The following is a 13,156-nucleotide window of genomic DNA, read 5'->3' on the forward strand; positions in this document are numbered from 1 at the left end:
ACTCACTGATTAGTCAATGAAAAGGGTAGCGGTCGTACGCCAATTACCATGTTTCTCTTTTATTAGTGTAGATATATATGGAAAAGAGTCGTCCCTAGTGGACTTACAGTATGTCTCATTGGCCAGAATTGGGTCATCTGCCCACTCTTTGGCCAATCCCTGAAGAAGGGGAAGGAGTTACTATGACTGACTTAGACCTATTTCAGCTCATTCCCTGTGGTAGAGGTAGGGAGGGACCTAACCTTCCTGAAATCCAGGTATCTCTGCCAACAACCTGAACAAAGGTTGGAGTTTTGTTACCAAGGGAGAGAGAAACAGCTGTAGCTCAGAGAAAACTCAATATCTGGCTCATGTGCCAATGGATCCCCAAGTGGCTACACATCCAGACTGGGGGTAGGGGGAGTCCTGGAAACTCGGTGTAACAGGATCCACAGGACTTTGCCACCTTAAGCTGGGTGTCTCTGGCTAATCATTTGCTCTAATGCATCCATTGCAGAATCCCAATGGTTCTTTTCTTTCTCACTGTAAATCAGAGATAAAAGATTCTCCAACCAGTACACACCCCACTGCCTTGGGTGGTCTCCTACCTCTTTTTTCCTTCTCTCTTCCTGCTGCCAGAGCCTCATAAGGATCTAAGAACAAAAATAGATAATATATATCAGGCTCTTCTTGTGTGCCAGTCATGTCTGGGCACCTTATATTTTTATCTCATTTAATCCTCCTAAAAACTCTTTGAAATAAGTACTATTAGTATTATCCTTATTTTATAGTTGAGAAACTATGTTGACCCTCCTAGACTAGGGCCACAAATACCCAGAAACTGTGGACTGCTCCAATTGCCTGGTTAGGAACTAGCAGCCCATCATTTTGTTCTTCCATTGCCAATAAGCTCAATGTCTGTGTCTGTCACTTTTATAGTATTTCCCTGGTGTCCTGGGAAAGGCTACTATGTAAGTACTAGAGGCCCGATGCACGCAATTCATGCAAGAGCAGGCCTTCCTTCTCCTGGCTGCCGGCACCGGCATCCCTCTGGCACCCGGGACCCGGGCTTCCCTTGCAGCCCCAGCTTCATCTGGAAGGTCGGCCAGAAGGATGTCTGGTCTAATTAGCATATTATGCTTTTATTATTATAGACTAGAGGCCCGGTGCATGAAAATTCATGCACTGGAGGGGGGTCCCTCAGCCCGGCCTGCCCCTTCTCACAGTCCAGGAGTCCTCAGGGGCAGGAGGCGACCCGGCTATCAGGGGAAGGTGATGCCCCATCACACCTCTGCTGCTGCTACTGCCGGCAGTGCAAGCCTCGGCTGGCCCTGGTTACCTGAGCCTCGGGCGGCTTTGGGCAGCTAGGCAGCCGCCATCCAAAGCTTGCCTGTGCCTTGGGCCAGCCCTGGGTGGCTGGGGGCTGAGGGGCCTGGGGGTCACCAGAGGCAGGCACATGGAGTGGCCGGGCCCTCCTGGGGGCGGGCCCAGCCTTGCCATATGCCTGCTGCCCTGGCAGGGCTGAAGGGACTGGGTGCAGCCATCTTGTGGCTGTGGGCACCTCCATCTTTGAGGGTGTGGCAGTCAATTAGCATATTCCCTCTTTATTAGATAGGATAAACCAGTAGTCAGCAAACTGCAGCTCGAAAGCCACATGCAGCTCTTTGGCCCCTTGAGTGTGGCTCTTCCACAAAATACCACGTGCGGGCGCGTGTGTACAATGCGATTGAAACTTCGTGGCCCATGCACAGAAGTCGGTATTTTGTGGAAGAGCCACACTCAAGGGGCCAAAGAGCCTCATGTGGCTCTCGAGCCACAGTTTGCCGACCACTGGGATAAACTGACCAGAGTCACACAACTAGGTTAAGTGACGAGGCCAAGTGTTGACTCCAGAGTCTGTGCTCTGAAGAAATGTGTTTAGCTATCTAACCTCTCCAAACAGAAGGTGAGTAAAATGGACACGGAGAGGGAAGATCCTAACAAATAGCATGTGGTGTCTATCTTTACAGACCGCATATGTCTATGTAACAAAGGCTTTCTGAAGACATACTGCCCCAGTGTAATGGGAATAGGAGAGTCTTCACATTCCAAGGAATGCTTGTCGGGTAACTGTCTGGGGACAAGCAGGTTCTTAGACGTCCTCCAGTGACAGCCACTTCGGCTCTGAGAGTGTCAGCGATATGGGTGATCATTCATTTTTAAAATATCTTCTTTGTCTGAAGGCCTAGGACTTAGCAGAACAGCGCCTGGAGAGAGGAAGAAAGACCTGGGAAGCTCACATTCAGGTTGAAAACCCTGCCTCTTACAAGTGGCATAAAACGAAACACTCCTATTTGAATGTTATTTTTCGCCCTTATTTTGTTTCTTGGATATTTTTGTTGAAGTTGAAAAGCTTTTTCTGAGCAGTAAGTGACCTTGACAAAAACTGGCTTTACTCTGCAGATGTTTTAAAGTTATAGCAGTCAGATGGATATACCTGATTAATATTTTTTCACACCCAATTCTCTGCTGTTTATTTTAACTTGCGTAACTTGCTTGCATTAGCTTGTACTGGCTCTAACTGCCAGTGGAGCATTCTGTAGTAATTTTTTTTTATGGCAGCCTTCATACAAAGCTAATTCATGGCACAGTTTGAGCCAAGTTAGTACATGGAAGACTAAAAGGACTGTTGTTTAAGATTGAACTGGAGGAAGACTCTGGAACACTGCCCTTCCAATGCCAAGCACTGAACCAATCTAAAATAAACACTCTGCCATCATCGCATATAAACAAACATCATCTAATGAGTGCTCTTGTTATGCATAAAGAATATGGAAGAGTTCTTTTTTTTTCCTTTTCCTTTTTCATCAGATCTGAAAGCATGGGAGGGTTTGCCAGATCAAATATAGTCTTGTTTTTGCTGGCATATTGATTTAGGAATAAATGAATAACTTGTTTTTTTGAAGAGAATTTCTTAGCATTTAATCTTTTGTTGAAATACCTTTCTTATTCTATCAGGTTCAAGTACTATGACAACTTTTTGTTCACAAGAGTTTTGGGACGGGGTGAGGAGGGGAGAGGACTGAGCAGCATGTCAGAGGGTATGTGCTTGCCTTTTTTATACAATCGCAAATTAGACCTTTGTTTACAGATTAATGTTCTTTATGAAGGAAATACATTTGAATTTCCCACATATACTTAAACAACTTTTGTTTCATATGCAAAATATAGCACATAACTTAGAATAAAAATTTCCATTTTGCAAGCTTGTGTGTCCACGAATGCAAAGACTGGTTTCAGCTAATAGAACAAACAATAAGTGCCTTTGTCAAAGGGTCACCTATTGGAGCTTGGCAATTAAAAGAATTTTATTATTGCTGCCAAAGATCTGAACTGGCCTAGACATGCTACACTAGTTATGAGTCATCTTAGTGATAATGATGGACAGCAGAAATCCGTAATTACACATAAAGTGCTTTAACTTAAAGAACCTTTTCCTCCAAATGTTCCCAAATGTAATAAATTTAGCCTACAACATAACCAGTTTAATTCCAGTGGTAATAAAAGAGGAGAGACTATAAATATATATATATATTTCCCCCCCCCCCACAGGAAGTTAGCCACTCAAAGAGTAAAATATACTCACTTTTTAATTTTATTAAATTGATCTGAGAGAGAGGAAGGAGAGGGGGAGAAATAGAAAGAGAAATAGAGATAGACATAGACATAGAGAAAGAGAAAGAGAGAGACATCGATGTAAGAGAGAAACCTTGATTGGTTTTCTCCCATATGTGCCCTGACCGGGGATCAAACTTGCAACTTTTTTGGTATATGGGACAGTGCTCCAACCAACTGAGCCACCCGGTCAGGCTATGCTCACATTTTAATCAGCCACTTGATGATTGCTGGTTAGGATGTTTATTTCTGGAGAAAGGCTTCCAGTATTCTCTAGTGCAAGAACAGAGACCCCTTAAACTGGCAGCAATGAAACCACAGGCGAAAACTCCTCCATTCTCTGAAATTGTTCTAAAATTGGATTGTAGTGATGGTTGTACAGCTCTATGAATATATTAAAAATCAATGAATTGTACATTTTAAATGGGTGAGTTGTATGATATGTTATCTCAATAAATCCCCCACCCTGTCTTTTTTTTTGTTTTGTTTTTAATGTCCTATTCTCTTTTTCTCTTCGGATACCTATTTACTAATTTTCCTGCTGTATGACAATGCTATTTCGTAATGACTGGTTTCACCTTGGAAGCAGATAATGTGGTAATTGTCTACTTGGGGCATATATATTTTTTAATCTTCATAATTTCATAGTATTTAAAATAATGTGCTTAGTTCTTTCTTTTCCTCAGTTCACATCCATTCCTATGAAGTTACTGTAATGTTCTAGTGCAGTGTTTCTCAACCGAGAGGAGGAGGGAGCACTTCTGGCAATATCTGAGATATTTTTGATTGTCACAATATGTGTGTGTGGTGCAACTGGCATCGAGTGGGTACATGTCAGGGATGCTGCTAAACACCCTGGGATGCACAAGATAGCCCCCCCAACAAAGAATTATCTGGCCCAAAAGGTCAGTGGTGCTGAGGTTGAGAACCCTGCCGCGAACCCGCACTGTCTGCCCTGTGGGTGAACGGAGGCCTAATTCTGAACTCGGTCGTAGAGTAGCTTAGTTGTCCAGAAAACAAAGCTTCCTGTCCTCATTTGACAACTGCTTTTACATTGGGTCACAGCTGACATTTCCATGCCCACTAGTGAGTAAAAATGTTGACAAGTGAATGGAGTGATTTTCTGCTATTAAACCAGCCACATACCTTCTTGCTTGTAGAGATGTCTCTTTGTACTCCACTGTTTTATTTTCCAGTTTTAGACCTATCCTTACATTTGTAAAATACTTTAAAAATAACTCTAATCTCTATCATCTCATCTCACACACACAGTTATACTGTGGGACACACTGGATGGAAGCGATTCCTCTTTCTCGCAGTATCAGGACACTGAGAACCAGAGAGGTGGTGACTTCCCAAAACCATGTCTCAGGTTACCATGAAAGTTGGTGCTAGAGCCCAAGCATCCTTTCTACTGAGTCATCTCAGACGGTATTAGTAATTAAGGGCGTATGCTTTGATTTCATTCAAACCTAGAGCTTTATTAATTTCTGGCTCTTCTAGCTGAGTGACCTAAATGGAGATTTTTTTTTTCTTCTTAAAATAGGACTTTTTAGATAGGGTTGTTGTGGAGGTCAATGGGGGGGAAAAAGGGGGGATATGTAATACTTTCAACAATAAAGATATTTTTTAAAGTTAAAAATAAAAAATAATAAAATAAGAGGATTGGATTAAATTATTTGATCTTCCCTTTTAGCTCCAAAACTCCATGATTGTTTATTGCTCAGTTACCAAGAGAAGACATGCTTCAAAAATAATATAGCAAGGTGTTTTGAGGGGTTTATCAGAGTGGCTACTACTTAGGAGACAATGGAATTCCCTTAGTTCTATTACTGCAGCTCTTACTAGTCACATTTTTAGCTCATGTTCACTTTGAGGATCGTATATGGACTCTGTTTTCAGCCATTTCCTATCCCATCATGTACAGAAAGAACATTGAAATCACTCATTCAAAAAATAAATAAATGAAAAGTAGCAAATATGAAAACCCTGTAGGTCGCATGGGACATATTATAGAGCATTACAGGCTCTATTTCATGTCCAACAGTTCCCTTGTGGGAACCCAAATGAGGCAAAAGAGCATATGTTTCTACTAAACATCTTCAAAGGTCATTATTAGACTACTTTGGATACGCTTGCTTAGTTAAGCTCTATTCATAACATTTTAAGAATTATTTAACAACAACAAAAAAAGAATGCCCCACTTAGCAAAATATGGATCAGACATATTGGAAATATTCTCTCTTTCCGGAAAAAGTACAGGTGTGTGGATGACATATTCCTCCTGTCTTCTCAGAGCCATTTTCCCTCTGCTTGGTCCACTCTGACCCATTTACATCCTTCCCTCACCCCCTGTTCCATGCTCTCTCTCTCTCTTTTGGGCCCCCTCCATTTGGGCCAATTCCCCCTTAATTCTCAAGATGCCAAATGTTCTTTGCTGCTTTCTCCTACCTTGAACTCTTTGTAGGGGCTCTCCTCTCCATAGGGAGACAGAAGGGCTCACGCTGCAGGGCCACATAGCGCTGTTTTATGAGAAGTCAGCTAGAAGCTTGGTGTGATTTAAAATTTTTAGCCCTCCTCCCAGCTTTGATCATGGATGTCAAATTTATCCTCACAACAACAATTATTTCACAATAACAACTCTTGGAAATGGTTACAATTGTTCTTCCCATCTTAGCCCTTGGGAAACAGATCTAGATTTGATCATACAACTCTCCCAAGGCCACACATCTAAGAAGTATACCAGCTAAGATCCAAGCCAAAAAGTTTCATGGAGTCCATGTTCCTATTAGTCCACGATACCTCTTCAGTAATAACATTTATGGAGTTCTTCCTATGGACTAGCTTTGTACTAAGTACTTTGATATAGTTTCTCATTTAATTGTTTAAACTACCCTGTACTATTAATATTAATACTACTGACCAGTTTCCTTTTCTGTAAAATGAGGCTATAATACCGGTAACCCCGTATTGCCTCAGTACTTCATCATGTCTGCATTATAGCATGTTAGATGATCTAAGTGGCTTACATTTTACTCTTTGACTAGAAAGTAAGCTTGCTGAGAATGTGTCTTATGCACCATAGTGTGATGCCTGGCATCTAGTAGGCATTCATGAACTATTTGAGTGAATACATACCCTCCTTCATATGGGAAATGAGATAGTACAGTGTATATGACAGTGCCTTGCAACTTAATTGCTATCCATATGTGATATATGGTTAATAATAATCATCTGCTTGACTCTGCTTAACGGGTAGTAAGATGTTCTTCTTTTCCTGGTGATATGTGCATTTTTACAGTGGTTTCTTGAATCATCATCTTCTGTGATGCTTGACCCAAGGCAGACTCTTTTCTGAATATTTCCAGGGAAAGAAAAGATTGCTTTGTCTTGAAAATCTATACCCTATTTAAAAAGTAGATCTAATCTAATTTTTAAAATCTTAAGCCTCCCGATCATAAATGCCAGTAATGTTAGGTCTTTATCTATAGAATAAGCATGGTGAATAAAGCGCAAAGAGATTTGTAGAGAGCTGGAAAAGCCTCAGATGACAGGCAAGTAGATCAGAAGAAAGTGTTGTTAATGATTCCCCCAGATGCTTTAAGAAGAGTGCAGAAGATCAATACATCTACAGAACACTAATCCCTCTCGAAAGTGTGAACATCCTAGATTTTATTTATTTAAGATTGATACAATTGAGTTATAGTTTTGAGAATCGAATGGAAGAATAACACATCATCTCTCAGGAAAGCAATTCTCCCAGCTGCAGTGGCCAAGCTTCATCTGTTAGTTCTTTTGACCAATGAGGTAGTTGGTGTAGCCTTGTAAACTTTCTGGAGGCAGTCTGTTCATATTAGGCCTGAACTTGACATAGTTAGAGAAAGAAAGGAAAGTTCAACAGCTGCCCCTGCAGCAAAATAATACAAGTGAATCTCATTTTAATAAAACCCTAGAGCATAGTATCATCTAACAAATAACAGGTACTCAATAAATGCTCTTTGAATAAATGGATGAAAATTTAAATCTGTGAACTAGATCGATAAAGATGTGATCATTTGCACTCCCGGAAGACTTACCTGCTTTCGAGTGTTACTTTAAATATGGATCTTTTGCACTACTATTAAGGAATAAGAAGGTGAGATTTAAATTTGTGAACTAGATCGATACAGATGTGATCATCTGCACTCCCAGAAGACTTATCTGCGTGTTCGCTTTTGAGTGTTACTTTAACTATGGATCTTTTATACTAGAATAAGGAATAAGAAGGCGAGATCCTCCTTTTGAAGTTACTTAGTCCTTTTCCCATCTACAGGAACATAGCAACCACCTCAGCAGCTTATCACTTTACCTATCCACCATATGTTTGATGGAAGAGAGGGCTTCTAGTTTCTTCATTTTCATAAGTACCAATATCTAATTTTTTAAAAGTAAAAACCTGCTGGACCACCGTGATTTATAGATTTACAATGTGCTGTAATGTATTATGACTTAGCATACATTGCATTTCCTCCAACATCTGTATCCTGATTTGTAGTCTAATAACCCTTCCTGTACAGATGGCATGTGCATAGTTGTTCAGAGGTGCAATACATCAACACAGCATTTCTAAACACAGAGCAATAATGTATTCAATTAAGGGAGGAAATAAAACATCGAGCCGTTTCTTCTAATAAATCTTTTACTAAGCTCCCCACATCACATGTTTGCCGAGGAAATAATACATGTCATTCAGAGTAAGGGTTATTGTAGACTGCTGAGGGAAACATGAAATTCTGGGGTTTCAGCAGTCCCGTGAAACCCTGAAACATGGAAAGTGCACAAATTAGAAAAGGATGTAATATGGGACTAATGATACCTCTTGGGATACCTTTGGAACCCATATTTACTGTTATGATCACTAGATTCATTTAAGCTACAGGAGTTGAAAAGCAATACCCTCGTAAGTGAAAAACACCTCTGAGTTCATTAGATGTGGTTGTAATTTAAGCTCTAAAGGCTTTTTTCCTCGCTGTCATTCTTCATATTTCTGGAAATGTGGTACTTGAGCTCCTAATAAAAGTGGTCTGCATCATGACCATATAATCGACAGTTCCTGGAAAGCACATTTACACCTCCACATCTGTAGCTAAAGCCGGGCCTGAACAGAAATCTAATTCACCCCAGATGTCACTCAAAAGAAAGTTCTGGAGAAAGGTTGCCATTCTTAAAGCGTTCTAGCCACCGAATGTGGCCCAGGCAATGGTATGAATGTGCAGCCCAGTTCTTCCAAGCCCAAGTGCAAAATTAACCGAATCCCACAGAGTAAATCCCAATTCCACTCTGCTTGTGGAGGGAAGCAATGGCTGTTTTGACATTACTTAGACAAATGATTTCAGGTCTTTCTGTCTGAAGCATCTTAACAAGAAATTTTGCTCTTCTTGCTTGGTAAGACATCATTCTATAATGCTTTAAAGAAGCTTACATTATAATTTTTTTAAAAGATGTATATGTGTATGATTTGGGCTGCTAATCACTAGAATAGCAATTGGTGGGTCCATATAATCAGGCAATCCATTTCAGTCTAGTGATCTAATAAAACTCTTTCTTAGCTTTGGGTTTCCCTGACCAGTTCTTCTTTCCCTCAGTGATGGACTAGTTGGTAAGAATTAGTTTTCTCTTATTCCCAAGTGATATACCTGACTGATAAACTTTATGGATGAAAAAAGGCCAACTCATGAACTGTAGGATTGTCCCCAGTGTGTAGAAACTAAGACAGGCAAAACTTCAGTCCCACTCTAACCTATTTATAGCTTTTGGTTCTCCTAAACTCATGTATTTCTTGGTGCCTTACTTAGAGTCACCTTCCTTCCACACGAGGCTCTGCCCACCAGGTGTGTGGGTCGGTGAATCTGCGCAATTTCCCAGGAGGCCCCACTGATGCTGAAGCTTTTTGGTTCAGAGAAGGCCACTGCAGGCACAATGGGCCTTGGGAGCCTTGGAGCTTTCTCTAGAGCAGCGGGTCTCAACCTGTGGGTCGCGACCCCTTTGGGGGTCGAACAACCCTTTCACAGGGGTTGCCTAAGACCATTGGAAAACACATATATAATTACACATTGTTTTTGTGATTAATCACTATGCTTTAATTATGTTCAATTTGTAACAATGAAAATACATCCTGCATATCAGATATTTACATTATGATTCATAACAGTAGCAAAATTACAGTTATGAAGTAGCAACGAAAATAATTTTGTGGTTGGGGGTCACCACAACATGAGGAATTGTATTAAAGGGTCGCGGCATTAGGAAGGTTGAGAACCACTGCTCTAGAGGAAAACTGTTCACTGCTATGTCAGGTCAGATACAGAAGCTGGGTTACCTAGGCTCAGTTGGTGTAACTACTCATAAAAATTACTATTTAATAAGGACATCCTCAGGATTTATTAAGGGGATAATGTAAACATGGCCATGTGAAAAATAGTTTTGCACCTTTGCAAAACTGCTGTTAAAGACGTTGTTCATTGAATATTTAAAAATTAATTAGAGATCCATCCACCTGAAATTTCTTCTTAAAATGTGTTTCCTAAAAACCTGGTACACATTAAGATCTATACAACCCACTGAATTCTCTATTTCGCTTTAGCTACAACAATTAGAGCTAAATTCCAAGCTTAATTTTACTCAAGTTTCCCAATATACACTTTCTTTCCTCGTTCTCTGTGGTGATCTATGAAATAGTATTGGTGGTCTCTAAGGGATTTTTATGCAAAAGTGTGTGTTGTATGTGTATGTGGAGAAAAAGCCCCAAGTTTTCATCAGATTTTCAAAGGGATACATTACCCAGAAAAAAAATTTAAAGATCATAACACTATATGGTGTTTTATATCTTTGATATCACCTTTAACTGCTTTGTATAACAAATATATTTCAATTGTAAATAAATCCTTTTTGGGGGGGGGGAGAGGAAATGAAAAGCTAGGTAAAAATTATATAAACATCAACACAACAGCACATTCTGTGGGCAAGCACTCAGCCTGTTAGTAGGGATGATTTGGGAGGGCAATTTTTGGTGTGTCTGTTTGCGTTTTTCAGAAATAGTGGACTGGAAAGACTAGCCCTAGGTGGCATATATCTGTAGGAAAATACAATCTGGTGTCTTTTCTCTTCTTATTTTTCTCCTATCTTAAAAATAAACAAATAAACAACTGTCTAGACAGGCCTATCCAGAGAGCCCTCTAAATGTAAAGGGTCTCCTAAATACTACAGGGAGATGATACATAGAAAATTCCATCAACATGTGACATTGATACATATTGACCTTGGGACTGAAAAAGTACACTGTGTTGTGCATATTAATGTGGGATTTTAAAGAAAACCCCACAGGGGTTAGCTTGCTAATTTGGAAACTAGATAAGTCTCATAAAATGAAAACTTGTTCAGGGATAAAGCCTTGATGAGAAAGAAAATCTCAGGAGATCAAATAGTAACACAAACCATTGGAGGAACAGATATATTTCCCCCTAGAACAAAATATCTTCCATCTTGATTTTTCCCAAATAGTATTTTATGAACATATTGTGAATTAAACAGGACACCAGCCCTGCTGTGTTGGGAGCAGAAAGACAGAGCTGACAGATGTAGTTATTTGCCAGGAACAACCAAGTGAATTTATAAATATTTTACAAATGCAGCTTTGAGAAGAGTGACTTTTACTGCCATATTAATGCAACTTGCAAATTTATAGTCTGGGCATTTGTGGGTTATGAATGTCCAGTATTCGAGGCTACTGTCGAGAACATGGTTTATGTTTTGAAATTCTTTTTTTCTCTGAACACAGACTTCTTGGCTGTTAAGGTCTGCATTATAATTCAGCTGCACATGAGGTGCAAGGCTACATAATACATCAGTTCCCACTCCCAACGGCTGGACTCATAAATATACTCATTACAACATACTCCCTGTGACAGAATGACACACAAAGCATAAAAATATCTCTAAAGAATAGAAAATTAGCAATACCAGAAGCAATAGTGGAACGATTCCATGCCTCTGGCCGGACCCATAGTATGTGAACTAAAGTCATACTTATGTGCCATAATATAAAGAAAACTGGAATCATATGATTTGGGAAATAATATTTTCGTACATATTAGATCCACATGCTGATCAGTGTTGCCATATTCATCGAAGGGTACCCTGCTGAAAAGACCCTACTCTACTCTACTCACCTTTTAGCAGGGGCATCACTGAGGAAGGAGCAATACTTCCATGCTTTCCTTGTAAATTTGTAAGTTGCTTTTCCCTCTGATCGTGTCCAGGGTGAAATCGTTTTTCTAGTGCTCTAGATCTGGATAAAGAGGAGAAGATTATTCTGTGCTTGTGCAATCTTTTTATTTTATTTTATTTTATTTTATTTTATTTTATTTTATTTTATTTTATTGATTTTAGGGAAAGGAAGAGAGAGAGAGAGAAACATCAATAGGTTGCCTCCCACACGTGCCCCAACTGGGGATCGAACCCACAACCTGCCACCTTTTGGCGTATAAGATGACGCTCTAATCAATTGCACCACTCCAGCAAGGGCTGGGCTTGAACAATCTTAAATTGGCCAGCCTTTGGTTACATATGAGAAAGTCCTCCTCTTTCCAGATATTATGACTCAGGCAGCATCCTTGGCTGCTGCTGAAAGTTAGCACGATTGCCACACCCTTCCTCCTGCCACTAAGTAGCTCTGTTATCTTGAACACATCACTTGACTTCTCAGGCTCTCATTTCCTCTTCTGTAAAATCTTCAAGTTGTACCATAGGATTGCAAAATCCTTCCCAGCTATGATGGTTCTTTTCTAATGTATGTGTGCCAACCTATGTAGACATTGATCAACAATATATTATAATTTACAATATTAATTGTTCATCGAGGTGCACATATTCCATTCTCTAAAAACTGCAGGTGGCAGGATGTTTCAGTGTTACATTCATGTCCACCATTTCTTGCTTTGTATTAAAACTGTATATTACCCCTAAAAGAGTTCTTTGGAAGCCTAACCTTTAATAATGGAGACTCTTGTGTTCTTACAAAAATGTGTAATTAGTATAGTGAGGAAAGGTCTTCTGAATGACCAAAGCTAAACATGCAAACACACGAACAATCCCTGTTCATGCCAAGGCTTAATCCTACTGAGGCCCCACCCCAATTGACCATGTGGCCGGCAGCAAACTGTCTGTTATTGGCTGACTTACACATTTCAATGAAATGGACGACAGCCTGTGAAAAATGACACACACCCCTAAATCTCATGCAGTCATTATAATAGAAAATACTTTGTTAACAGGTTTTAAAGACAACCTTAGCCTTAAGAACAAGATCCTGTCAAGAGCAAATCCTCCTTTCATTTGCTTCTAACCGAAGGGATAGAAGTAGTCAAATGCTCATTATGGTCACCGAGGGAGAAGTCAGCTTTAAAACTGATTGGATCAATTTGCTTTATCTTATTATCTTAGATCATAGCAATTAAAAAACAACAACCAAGTAGAATGATCGCTA

This window comes from Myotis brandtii, unplaced genomic scaffold, assembly GCF_000412655.1.
Source record: "Myotis brandtii unplaced genomic scaffold, ASM41265v1 scaffold17, whole genome shotgun sequence".
Taxonomy (NCBI): domain Eukaryota; kingdom Metazoa; phylum Chordata; class Mammalia; order Chiroptera; family Vespertilionidae; genus Myotis; species Myotis brandtii.